Here is an 11,229-nt window from a genome sequence, read left to right as displayed (position 1 = left end):
ATATAACGGGAGTTGATCCTGTGATCTTCCAATCACAGGCCCACCTTCTCAAACTTCTGCACCGGGAGTGGTGGCCCCCAGCCTCATTTGCCCTACTATGGGCCCTTGATCAAGACCCTTAACCCCCATCATCTGCTCCTGCTGGAGCCCTAGATAGCAGCTCTCTGCTCCACACAAAGGGCTGTGGTAGCTCAATGGTCTGTGGTTGTGTCAGGAAGGACATACGGTGGAAAAAAAATGGCAAAGTCTATGTGCGACTTAGTTCAATGTGGCAACCACTATAATGCAGAGAGCAGCCAAAAGAAAAAAAAGAAGAAAAAAAAATATGTATATCAGTGTTCATCTTAGACAATGACGAGGTAATTTTTGATGGTGACCGTTTTGACACCTAGATATAGCCACAAACCAAAATGGAAGCTGGTACTTCACTTACTTTTCAAGTTGTCACGTTCACAACATGCACAGACAAACAAAGGGTATTTCCAATTCCCCCAACTTTGACCCGTGACACTTCGATCCGTGACGGGACAAAAAATGCACCAAACAATTCCTCTTTCGACTACAAGTGCCTGATTATTCTGACTCCTTAATTCTGACAGAGAGTGTGCAGTCAGGTGCCCATTTCAGACATTTTAGAGATAAAGTCCTCAAACACCCAGAAATATCTTTAACACATACGTAATTCTATTTCATTAAACTTTAAAATGATCTAATAATTATCTTTTATTGAAACTCCAGTAGAGGAAAATTACACAACCAAATTTGTATTTTTCAACCTTTTCCTTTAAATCTTGACTGGCTTCATCTGCCACATTTGAAAGTGAATGAAAATCTGTGGTTCACACGTATAATGAACATAAAGCTCATAACATTTCAGTATTATCAATGTCATTAGTAAAAATAATAAATCAGTACAATTTTTGTTCCTTTATTTTTAACAATTTGACTTCATTTTGTTTCAGTTATTCTTCACGTTAGACTTTAATTCAGGATGTCTGACATGCCAAGACACTTACCTTTATTTATTCACATTGTATGTATGACTCCTCCCTCATGGTGTGTAGGATAATCCAACAACCTACACATAAAAACATGCTGAATTTAGACAGAAACCTGATTATATATCCCACGGGCCTGCTCACGCTGAGGTGTTACAGCCTGCAGTAATCGTTCGGTGCTGCTGGCTGCTTGTACATACTGTTGTGCTGAGCTCTGAACTGCAGCCCTGAATCTTCCTCACATTATGAAAGCCCTGTCAACATGACAAGCCAGAACCACTGAACAATAAGTTTGCAGGAGAGGAGCTACAGAGGTTTAACCTGGCCGGATAAAAGGGCCGGCCAGCAGTGAATCAGTATAAAGTCATCAACTGGAATGGATAAGTCACCAAATGACTCGGGTCTGGAACAATGAGATCACTGAGTTATCCTGGTGAGTGTAAGTGTTTACACAAACAGAAAAAAAAATACAATTATCACCAAAACACGATGTCATCTGATCCTTTTTTTGGTCTACAGGTATCTAGTAATTTATTTGTGAAACAAAGTTCACACTCTGTTCAAATGTGATCAATAACCAAAGCCCTTTAGCATTATTTAGAGAAGGCGCTATCACTAAAGCGCACGTCACAAACAAGGCTGGTTTGTTGTTTTTAAAAGAATTCCTTAAAAAAAATTGTTTCCTCCTCTCCAATAATTTCCCTGGCATCTCATTCTGTAATCCTCTCTCTCTGCCCTCGTCACTTTCTCATGACATGGGGTTCTCCTTGAGCCAATCCTGTACAGGAAAGGCCCATTTCTGGAATGCACAAAGCCAGGAAGGGGCTGACAAATGTTGTGATTGCACTGAATTGGCCCCTGCTGCTTTTTAAGGAGCATGTGCGACCTAAAAGATGAGTTTTGACAGAAGGCATGGCAGGAATCTTTAATGATTTGCCGCAAGCGCACAGTAAGCAGCAGAGCTCTAATCGGTCACAACCTATGAAACAAAGTGCTTTGAGATATTTGTCTCAATTTATATCGTCCACAAACACTGTCTTTATGACATAAAACAGTGGTCATAGACCACAGCGGGCTGCTGTGGTCTTATAGTGGTTACTGGGTAGTTTTCCACAACAAACAGGGGTAAACTCACTTCAGACTTGTGTCAACTTGATCCTATAGTGAAATGAACAAAATAGAGGAATTGCTTACATAACTAAAGGAAGCTCTTTAGATAAAACTAAAAAGCATTTAAACAAATCAATAAAGCGTCTTTTGCTGTTTTTGCAATACAGTAAATAAATATAGACTTTTCTGCATATTAGCATTTCATTGAAACGATACATGTAAGATTGTTGATGTTCTGACGCGCTTAAAGGCAGGAAGAAACTTATCATCTTATTAATGTAACTTGGATAACATCCTGTCAAACCACAGCCAAAACAAGTTTCCTTTTTAAAAAGACGTCTTGGCACAGAAGTGACACTGTAGCCTCAAATCACTCCACAAATACATCACCCGCTTATATAAACCACTTAAAAGCATTTTAGAGCATTTACTGGCACTCAAGATCTTTCTCTGAAAGCGGCACCTTACCCTGCAGGCACTTCTGTAGCAGCAGGTCACCTCTCCCCTCCTGTCTAATCCAGCCAGCTGCTTAGACTTCTGTTCTTTCTGTTTTGGCATGTGGCTTCTGCTCTGTTCGGTTCTCTTCTGGTACTCCTCACTCAGACATCTTGACAAGTCTTCACTTTCTGTTCCTGTTTCCCTCTCTAACTGTTTTCTGTCTTTTTCCTCCTCCTCCTCTGCATGCGTGTGTGTGTTTTGGTCACAGTGTCCTGCCCACTTTGTGTAAGAATGGGCCCTCTGTCTTTGCTTATGTTTCCTGCATGGCGTACTAGATTCTTGTGGCTGCTTTTTTTTTTCACTCACACACCACATACGTCACACAGAGGGGCATAAATTCTCGGTAACCCAAGCAAGAAAACGACACACTACATTCAAAAAGGAGTCCTTTAACAACTCTGTTGCGCAACGGATTAACTTCTGCTGTTTTACTAATCCAAAAAAAAAAAACTTGCAACAACACCAGCGTGTTGCAGGAAAGGTGGAGACAAGTTGCACAATGACACAAAACAGCAATCCACCCGTCCCAGAGTCCCATGAGATTGTAAAAAAAGGATAAATGAAAACTGTCTTGGTGTTGCAAACAGCATCAGATGAACAAGTTGGATGAAAGGAAAACATAAAAGAAGGATGTCATGTGAAAGTAGACACACTTGAAAATGCCCTCACTCTGTCACATCGCCTGTGGCACTGTGGTCAATGCTCTCTTAGTTCAGTCGAGCAAAGCAGGGTCTGTATTCAAGTAAGGAAAAAGTATCTGAAGTGACCTCTGTTTAAAGTGCATTGACACATAATGTGTATCGCCTCTCATACAATATGATATGAGGGGGAGTGAACTCATAAGCGCTGAAAGGAGTAGTTTAGTGTTATTTGATGCAACATTCTTTCAGATAGGTAGTATAATAGTGCTTGATCAGCGGTGACTTCAGTATCTGAACACGTATCTTGAAGAGAGAGGCATAAGGCTGCATCCAGTCTGGGCTAATGGTCAGGCAAACTGGAGTTTTATCAGTTTTCAGGCTTATAAACAACTCTTATTTTCAAAACTACCATACATGCTAACAGTAGCCAGTAACACAGACATGGTTTGTTAGATAAAACAGCAATAAACTACCCAAGCAGTGCCATTTGAAAGTGTAGAGCTTTTGAATTGGCCAATAATTATGTCACAATTGTATTTTGCTTTTGAGTTGAACAAATTAAAAAAGTTGTTATACAAGTTAATAAAAATGAACTTTGCTAGCCATTAGCCTAGCCTAAGACTTTTCTTCCTTTTCCTTGCTCTATGATATCATGGCTGATGAGGTAGTAACTATTGTAAGGAATGGTAAGGAATACTGTAAGAATAAAAAAAAAAGAAAATCACTGTAATGCCACTTTAATTGATGATATATGACTTATCTGTGCTGCTGAATATCCATGCTGCTGATCTCATGCTGCTGATTATCTCATGCTGCTGGATTCATTCATACCCTTCTGCTCACCAATGACTCATGTTCAGGCTGCTGTTGTTACGTCATCTTGTTTTACATAGTGTTTAGTGTCTATCTTAGACATTTTAGAGTACCATTTGGCGTTCGTTTAGTGAATATCTTAGATCCTTACTGTTCCTTTTTACACTTTATATTTTTGCTATTTTTAGATGTAACTGAGACTCTGAGTACTTAATTTTGTTCCACCTCATGTATCACATGTGATGCGAACGACAATAAGCTTGACTTGAACTTGAAGTAATGATAACTGTTCGACAGAACACCACTTCAGAAATACCCAGACTATCCCTTTAATGTGTGCCTTGTATTCTGGTGACACAAGTATTAATTTATTTTACTATTTTAGTTAAGCTAGAAAACAGCAGCTCCATGATTTTCTGCAGCCGCTATAAGTTAAAGTGCCTTGTCTGCTTACCTCAACCCCCCCCCCCCCACACACACACACACACTTCCTGTTCCTAATCATCATGTGACTAACTGAAGTTGAAGTTGTGTCTACAGGGCATGGTTGCATGAAATCTGATGAGACAAGCCTCACCATGTCCTGTAGGTGTGTCTGATGGTTCTTAGACAAATAAAAATGTTCTGTTGCGTTCACACACAAACATATTTATGCAAAGTGCCAGCTCAGACTGGTGGGGCGTTCACTGCCCACACGGTGAAACTGTAACCCGGCTGCTGCTGAGGCTCAGTCACCTCCAGAAAGAGTTGATTAATGGCCTCAGTGAAGCAGTTTTTCCCTTGATGGAAATCTTTTTGCACACTTTATTTTTTTTAGGGTAGATTATATGAAAATGATTTGACTCTATTTTCCATTTGCTGCTGATTTTGATTGCTTCTTTCAAACTGTGGGTGTTCAAGTCACCCTTCTGCACGCTTTTAACCTTACAGAAATCCTTGAATATTTATTACACCCTGCACTGAAAGGCAGGCAATCAAGCTAGTGTGGGTGGGTTTGTTTGTCTGTTAGCAAAATATTCCACTAGTAATTGGATTTTAATAACGCTTTAAGAAATGTATTACTAGATATACATTTGCAGCCAATTAAAATTTGAAGTCAGTCTAGTTCAAGATGTCACTGACAGCTAATCAGTCTCAGCAAACATAAAAACAGCTATAACCCAGTCAAGTTTACAGATATTGAGCTAAATTTTGGTAAGGTAGTGCTGATAGTGGTCTCCAACAAATATTACTATCACTGTGCAAGATCTTTGTTGACAATATTAACATTAACTGTTGAGTCAATTCTGTTTGAGGGCTCACAACTGATAAGGCAAGCCAAGTGCCTCATTATTAGGTAAACATGGCTATTAATGAGACGCTTGGCTTGCCATACAAAGCCACCTTTGTCTAGCTCTGGAACTCCTGGAGCAAAAGTCAAATCAGTTGCATTTCGACGCGCCGCCCGCCCAGGCAAAATGCAGCTGATTTGACCATTAAAGGAAAAGTTCAACTGAGACACACATTTGCTATAATGTCGAGCAAACAAATAATTGTTTTTAAGTGTTAATCTGATTAAATTCTTGTTAAAGTCCTCCTGTGCACGCTTCCGTGGTCACCATTTGGCAGCCAATTGATTTTTGGCACAACACCGGCCCATGTTTCCGGGTGGTCAGCGGTGACACAGAACAAATGCAATGCACCAGCGGTGATGCATAATAGATGTGACTTATACAACAAAATGACATATTTATGTTTTTTCCACTTTATTAGACATATTTGGACTGATGCGACTTATACGGAGGTGCGACGTGTATGGCGGCAAGTACAATAATCAGTGCTTTATAACATTCATACACCCATGAGACACACATCAGATGCAATGAGGTGTTCAGTGTCTTGCCCATGGACACTTCGGCATGTGACTGCTGGTGGATTCTAACCTCCAACTCGTAAATTAGAGGACAACTGCTCTAACCACTCAGCCACAGCCATCCTCAACAGGGGCTGTGGTAGTGGCTGACAATTATTCCCAACACATAGTCAAGATCTTTAATTGAAATTATGTCATACGGGGTGGAGGGCAACACATATACCCTCAAGGAATGCTATAATTATTTTTGATTATTCAAAATTGTACTTTTTGTTTCTCATTTTAAACATGAGACAACTCACTTTTTCCAATCTGTGCTAAAAGAGCAGTATGGTATGCACCAGGCTCCAGAAGCTGTCTCAATACAAATGAGTAGTAGTTACTGGATAAATGTATCACAAGGGATTTTTGCCCTTTTTGCCCTTTCCTTGATTTCTTATCTAATAAGCGCTCCATTATACCCTCTCTTCCCTCCAAGGACACCTTGAGTTCAACTTATGCTGCACTGACCCTCATATACGGTCTATTTCCGCTGCAGAAACTTTACTCTCAATTTATACAGTGCTGACCCTCTGCTGTAATGGCTGCAGCTGCCATCTGGTTTTCCACATTGGAGCTCACCTGATGAGGGAAAAGCTCAAATAGTGCATCTTCTTTTATCCTGCTCCGGTCTGCAGCAGAACAAATGACAGGAAACGCCACCAAGCTTATGTTGGACCACCAGTCAGACAACCGTGATAAAAAGGAAGAGTGGCTGTGACATTATACCAGCGGCGTTAAGTGTAGGCTCACCGAATTACTGGACTGTGTCAAAGAGAGTTACCGATCTCTGCGGCCTCATGTCTGTGACACGACATACTGTACACTGAAACATGAAGCCAGAATGCTAGTTCTTGAGTGTGAGTGCTAATGAAAAATGACAAAAGTGTGATTGTAGTGAGGTCTGACAAGCGTCCAGGAAAAGCTTGCTAATAAAACAAATCCCCTCAGAGGCTGAGCTGAACTGTGACTCAGTTCTGGAAAATGTTTGGGTCTACGCAGGTAACGAGTGTGATGGAGAAATACACAAGCAGGCTATATATGGAATTGCTTTGGGCTCTTTTATAAACCATCACTGAAACGTTTGACTTTTTACAAGAGCCCCTCACTGCACATGGAGCCCGACCACTATTTTAACTTATAATGACGTAATAATACCAGCATAGTTCTCATGGGACACATGACGCTTTCTTGGACTTCACTGTGTAGCAAATATTTCTGTCTTAGCTGGCAAGGAGAAAAGGTTAGTCCTCTGCCGATGCAAAAATAAACAGCTTCATCCACTTGCAGATGAATTTTTTTTCCCCCCCGAAAGGTTCAATTTAAATCAGCAGGGACTTTCTGAGTTCCCCTTTTTTCTCAGAATTTTCAGCTAAAGAAGCAAAAAGGATACTGTGGGAATAAAAGAGTCACTCAGAAAGATTGTACTTGCTTTGGATGTTTAAAAAAAAAAAAATAGCATGGGTTTCTAGAACTAGAAGCGAGTTATAAAGACTTTTAAAGAAAATAAAGTAACTAAATTGCTGTAGCATAAAGGGACTCTCCCTTTTTGACCTCTGACCTGGATCTATCTTTCCACTGACTGTCCTGAAATGTTCATTTTTGCTATAAGAGTTCTTAGTGTTGCCTTAGATAAGTGTTTACATGTTGAATTCCATATCTATCATGGATACATTTAGGAACAAGACAAATATTTCTCAGCAGATAAACGGAACACAAGAACAGCCGAGTCATTATCTTTTACAGACAGGCTTCGGCTCTTTTCTGAGAACTAAAAACGTTTGACAGCTTTAAATGAAGCACAAACTGTGACATAACCTTGTGTGGTCTGACACTGACACTTCCTTATGTTTTGTTTGTGCTCTAGATTACAGACTTCTCTTATTTCATTCCGACATTTTATAAATAATAGCGATGAAGCATTTTTTTGTGCATCAAAGAATCTTAATGAACTGTTCAACCTGAATAAAATACTGAAATTCCAACTATTTTCACTGTAACAGTACTTACTGCTCAATGACAAAGGACAGTAAAGGCCTGTGTCTCTCTGTGTTACTGCACCTTATTTTTGATCAAATGTCTCATGAACCTTTTCATGTTATCTCTAAGAGTGCATATTGGAATAACTGATAAGTTAAACTGGTTGATAAAATTAGAATGTGTGGACTTTTTCTTAAAAAAAACAAACAAACAAACAAACAAACAAACACATTATATACTGGTGTTTCTGCAGCATCACATAAAAATATATTAAGTAAAAAGGAGATGTTGATCATGCTGCAGTTTAAGCATTCACTTTTTAAGAACGCTTATCTAAGTGTTCTATTATTGTTTTTTGCCAAAAAAAGCAAAAGAAAACAAAAGAGAAAGGAAATATGTTTGGTGGAGAATCAGAACCCAGATGTGAACCCCCCCCCCCCAGCAAAAAACAAAACAAACAAAAAAAAACCTAAAGTAAAATAAACTAGAAAAATTGCATTTCCTATGAAAAAGCAGTGTGTATGCTTAATGCAGAATAACTTGCTGAAAAGCAGCTAATTTAATGTAGCTAATGTAACCCCCTCCAAGGGCTGGCAATGGAGGAGGGAGCGTACCAAAGAGACCATCTTATCACAAGCTGAACTGGTTTGTTCCACTTTGGAGTAAGCTGTTGGGGGAAGAATCAGTTTTGTTGTGTTTCCTTGACTGATGAAGCCTTCCGGACCGAAGGCGAAACGTTTCAGCACAAAAAAAAAAAGAACCTGTCCAGATGACCTGACTGAAAAATGTTGGATTGTAAACCTGGATTATTGAGCATGGACTTTGTTGTTTTATAACAAGTTGTAATTAGCAGGAAAAAAAGGGAAATAGGCTGAAAGTCGCAGAGATTCCCATGAAAAACTTGAATATCTGAAAACAGATGAAATTAACTAAAAATGCTAGAAAGGTAGCTGAAAATGTAGAATAAGCTTAAATTAGCAGAAGAAAGCAGATAGAACATGTTTGCCCAATTAAGCTGAACGTAGAAGAAATGAGCACAACTGAAAAAAACAAATAAAAATACCTACAACTGAAATGGAAACCAACATGAACAGCTTGAAAGCATAATGAACGGACAAGAAACAACCAAACTGACACAGTACTTAAAGAGACACTCATGAAGGGGGGAGAGAAAAATACATGGAGCGATCACTGATGGAGGACAGGTGAAGGTGGCAGGCTGACTGGAAAAATACTGAGAAGGCTGACAGAGGGAGAGATGAGAAATGACACCGGAAACCACCAAGACATGAGCAGCTCGAGAACACAGACAAAGTAAACTAAAGTGAAACTGAACCCAGAGCACCGACCATGACAGAAAAGGTTGCTCGCGTGCCAAAACAGCACAGTTTCCCTTCAGTAGGATTTAAACCTAATGTGTACTGAGTTAGGACTAAAATAATTGCCAGAAAGAAAAACAAAGTGACACACACACACACACTGCTCACATTGTGTCTTCTGAAGATGCATCCTATCAGAAGGACAAGGATACGTTTTTTTCTGCAGGTGATTTGATAAAGTGCAGAACAAAGTCTCGCTGAAGCTTCTCTCTCAGGTCACTGTAGCCCCGAGTGACACTTTCACAAGTTTCTGCTTTCACATCTGAGGGGCTCCCGAGGACGTAGTTCAACCAGGACAGGAGGATTTAAAAGTTCCTTCTGGCAAACTACAAAACATCAAACTGCTTCCTGGTTGGCCTGAAAAAAAAAAAAAAAAGGAAACGGTACATAACTCAGTACAGTAACAACAGTAAGCAAGACTACTGAATCCAGAAATGTAAATCCTTCAAGTCGTACAGCTATAACTATAAATCTGGAGCAGCTGCTCATATGATGTTTATGTATATTTATAGGCAGGTACTTGTGTCATAAAATAATTGGACAGCTAATACTGATGCATCAGCTTTGGCTGAAATTTAACTGCACAAACCAGCTGACGTGACTGGGATCATTTCCAGTTGGCGCCAATGAGTGTGAGGAGTCAAGAAATGATGAATGCTGCATTGGAAATTCAGAGTTTACTTTCTTAGCCTAAAAACTTAAGACGATCTATAAAGTATAGAGTGAAACCAACGGTGCTTACATCGACAATAACGGGATAATTGTTGCGTTGCTCATTCTGAGTAGCGTGCTGCTGCTCCTTATTAGTACCAAGAACAACCCAATAAAATGTTTAGCTACTACACAAGAATAAGTTGACTTCATGTCATTCTGAAACAATAAGAAGAGGATGTTAAGAATTTCTGGGGGCTAAAAAAAAACCCCACACAGAAAAGGAAGTGTGACTCCTCCACCTAAAATCAAGCTTAAACTAAACTTTAACTTCTCTTTTTTTCTTCTCATTTGGAAAAGTTCCTCTGAAGCTCAGCTGTCTGCCCATGTAGAGATAACATCACTAAACTGTATGCAGGCCGGTTCACATAGAAGAAGACAAAGTTTGATGGTTTTACTGGTACTTTAGGCTTTAGGTTGTGAAACTGGTTGCCAGTCAATGTTTGTTGACATAAGGAAAAACAGTTAACTTACAAATGCCTTGTAGAGAACAAAACTTCCTCTTACCTTTAAGTTTCAAGTGTTCTGAAAAGTGTTGTCACATTTTCATTCGACATACAGCAAGTAAAACAAGGACAAATGCATACAGCTCATCTCTGGGGTAAGAAATAAAGGAATAAACGGCACAAAGTGTGATGTTCAGCTAGAATAGCAGCTCTTACCTCACATTCAGCTCCACAGAAGACGTCATCATGGCTTCCTTGTAGCTGTGATTTATGTGAGGCCCTCTCTGTTCAGTCTTTCCCATTCCAGCTCACGGTGCTCTGAGCATCAATAAATGTCTGATGAGAATCAAGCTGTTCTTCGGCCAGTCGCCCAATTATGCCCCAGTGTTTACAACTCCATCTCACCGAGAGGCTAACTGGGAGATCTGGGTTGCAGCTCCCTCGTATTCAGATGCCTGCCAGCGCCTGTTAAGTTTCTGGGCTCAGTGAGATGTAAGATACTCTGGGAGTGCACGGGAGGCTGCAGGCGGCTCACAACGCAGCTTTTCACCACCTACCTTCACGCCATCACCAGCTTCATGTTAAGTCCTGTGGAGAGATGTGGAGTCGTCACAGGATGGAAGGAAAACGGAGTAGGAAGGAAAAGGTAGAAACAGGAAGTAAAGGATGGTTTGCAAACAGAACAAGGCTTCATCGTTTAATCCATGTAGTGCTGAAACTATTTACTCAAAAAAAAAAAAAAAAAAAAAATATAAAAAAGCT

The 11,229-nt window shown here is 39.9% G+C and overlaps 1 long non-coding RNA gene across 1 annotated transcript in view; it reads right to left on the bottom strand.

Moving 5' to 3' along the window:
* The window catches only part of LOC119415122, a 7,256-nt gene extending 4,341 nt beyond the window's left edge, over positions 1 to 2,915 (bottom strand). The window contains exons 1-2 of the long non-coding RNA XR_005187035.1: positions 2,577 to 2,915; positions 1,017 to 1,078 (exon numbers count right to left, since the gene is read on the bottom strand). This is a non-coding gene — a long non-coding RNA (uncharacterized LOC119415122). The remainder of the gene's footprint in view (positions 1 to 1,016; positions 1,079 to 2,576) is intronic.
* Positions 2,916 to 11,229: the final 8,314 nt, after the last annotated feature.

This window comes from Nematolebias whitei, chromosome 9, assembly GCF_014905685.2.
Source record: "Nematolebias whitei isolate Nwh7 chromosome 9, NemWhi1, whole genome shotgun sequence".
In the NCBI taxonomy this organism is placed as follows: domain Eukaryota; kingdom Metazoa; phylum Chordata; class Actinopteri; order Cyprinodontiformes; family Rivulidae; genus Nematolebias; species Nematolebias whitei.
This window is presented reverse-complemented; position numbering and strand designations above follow the sequence as displayed.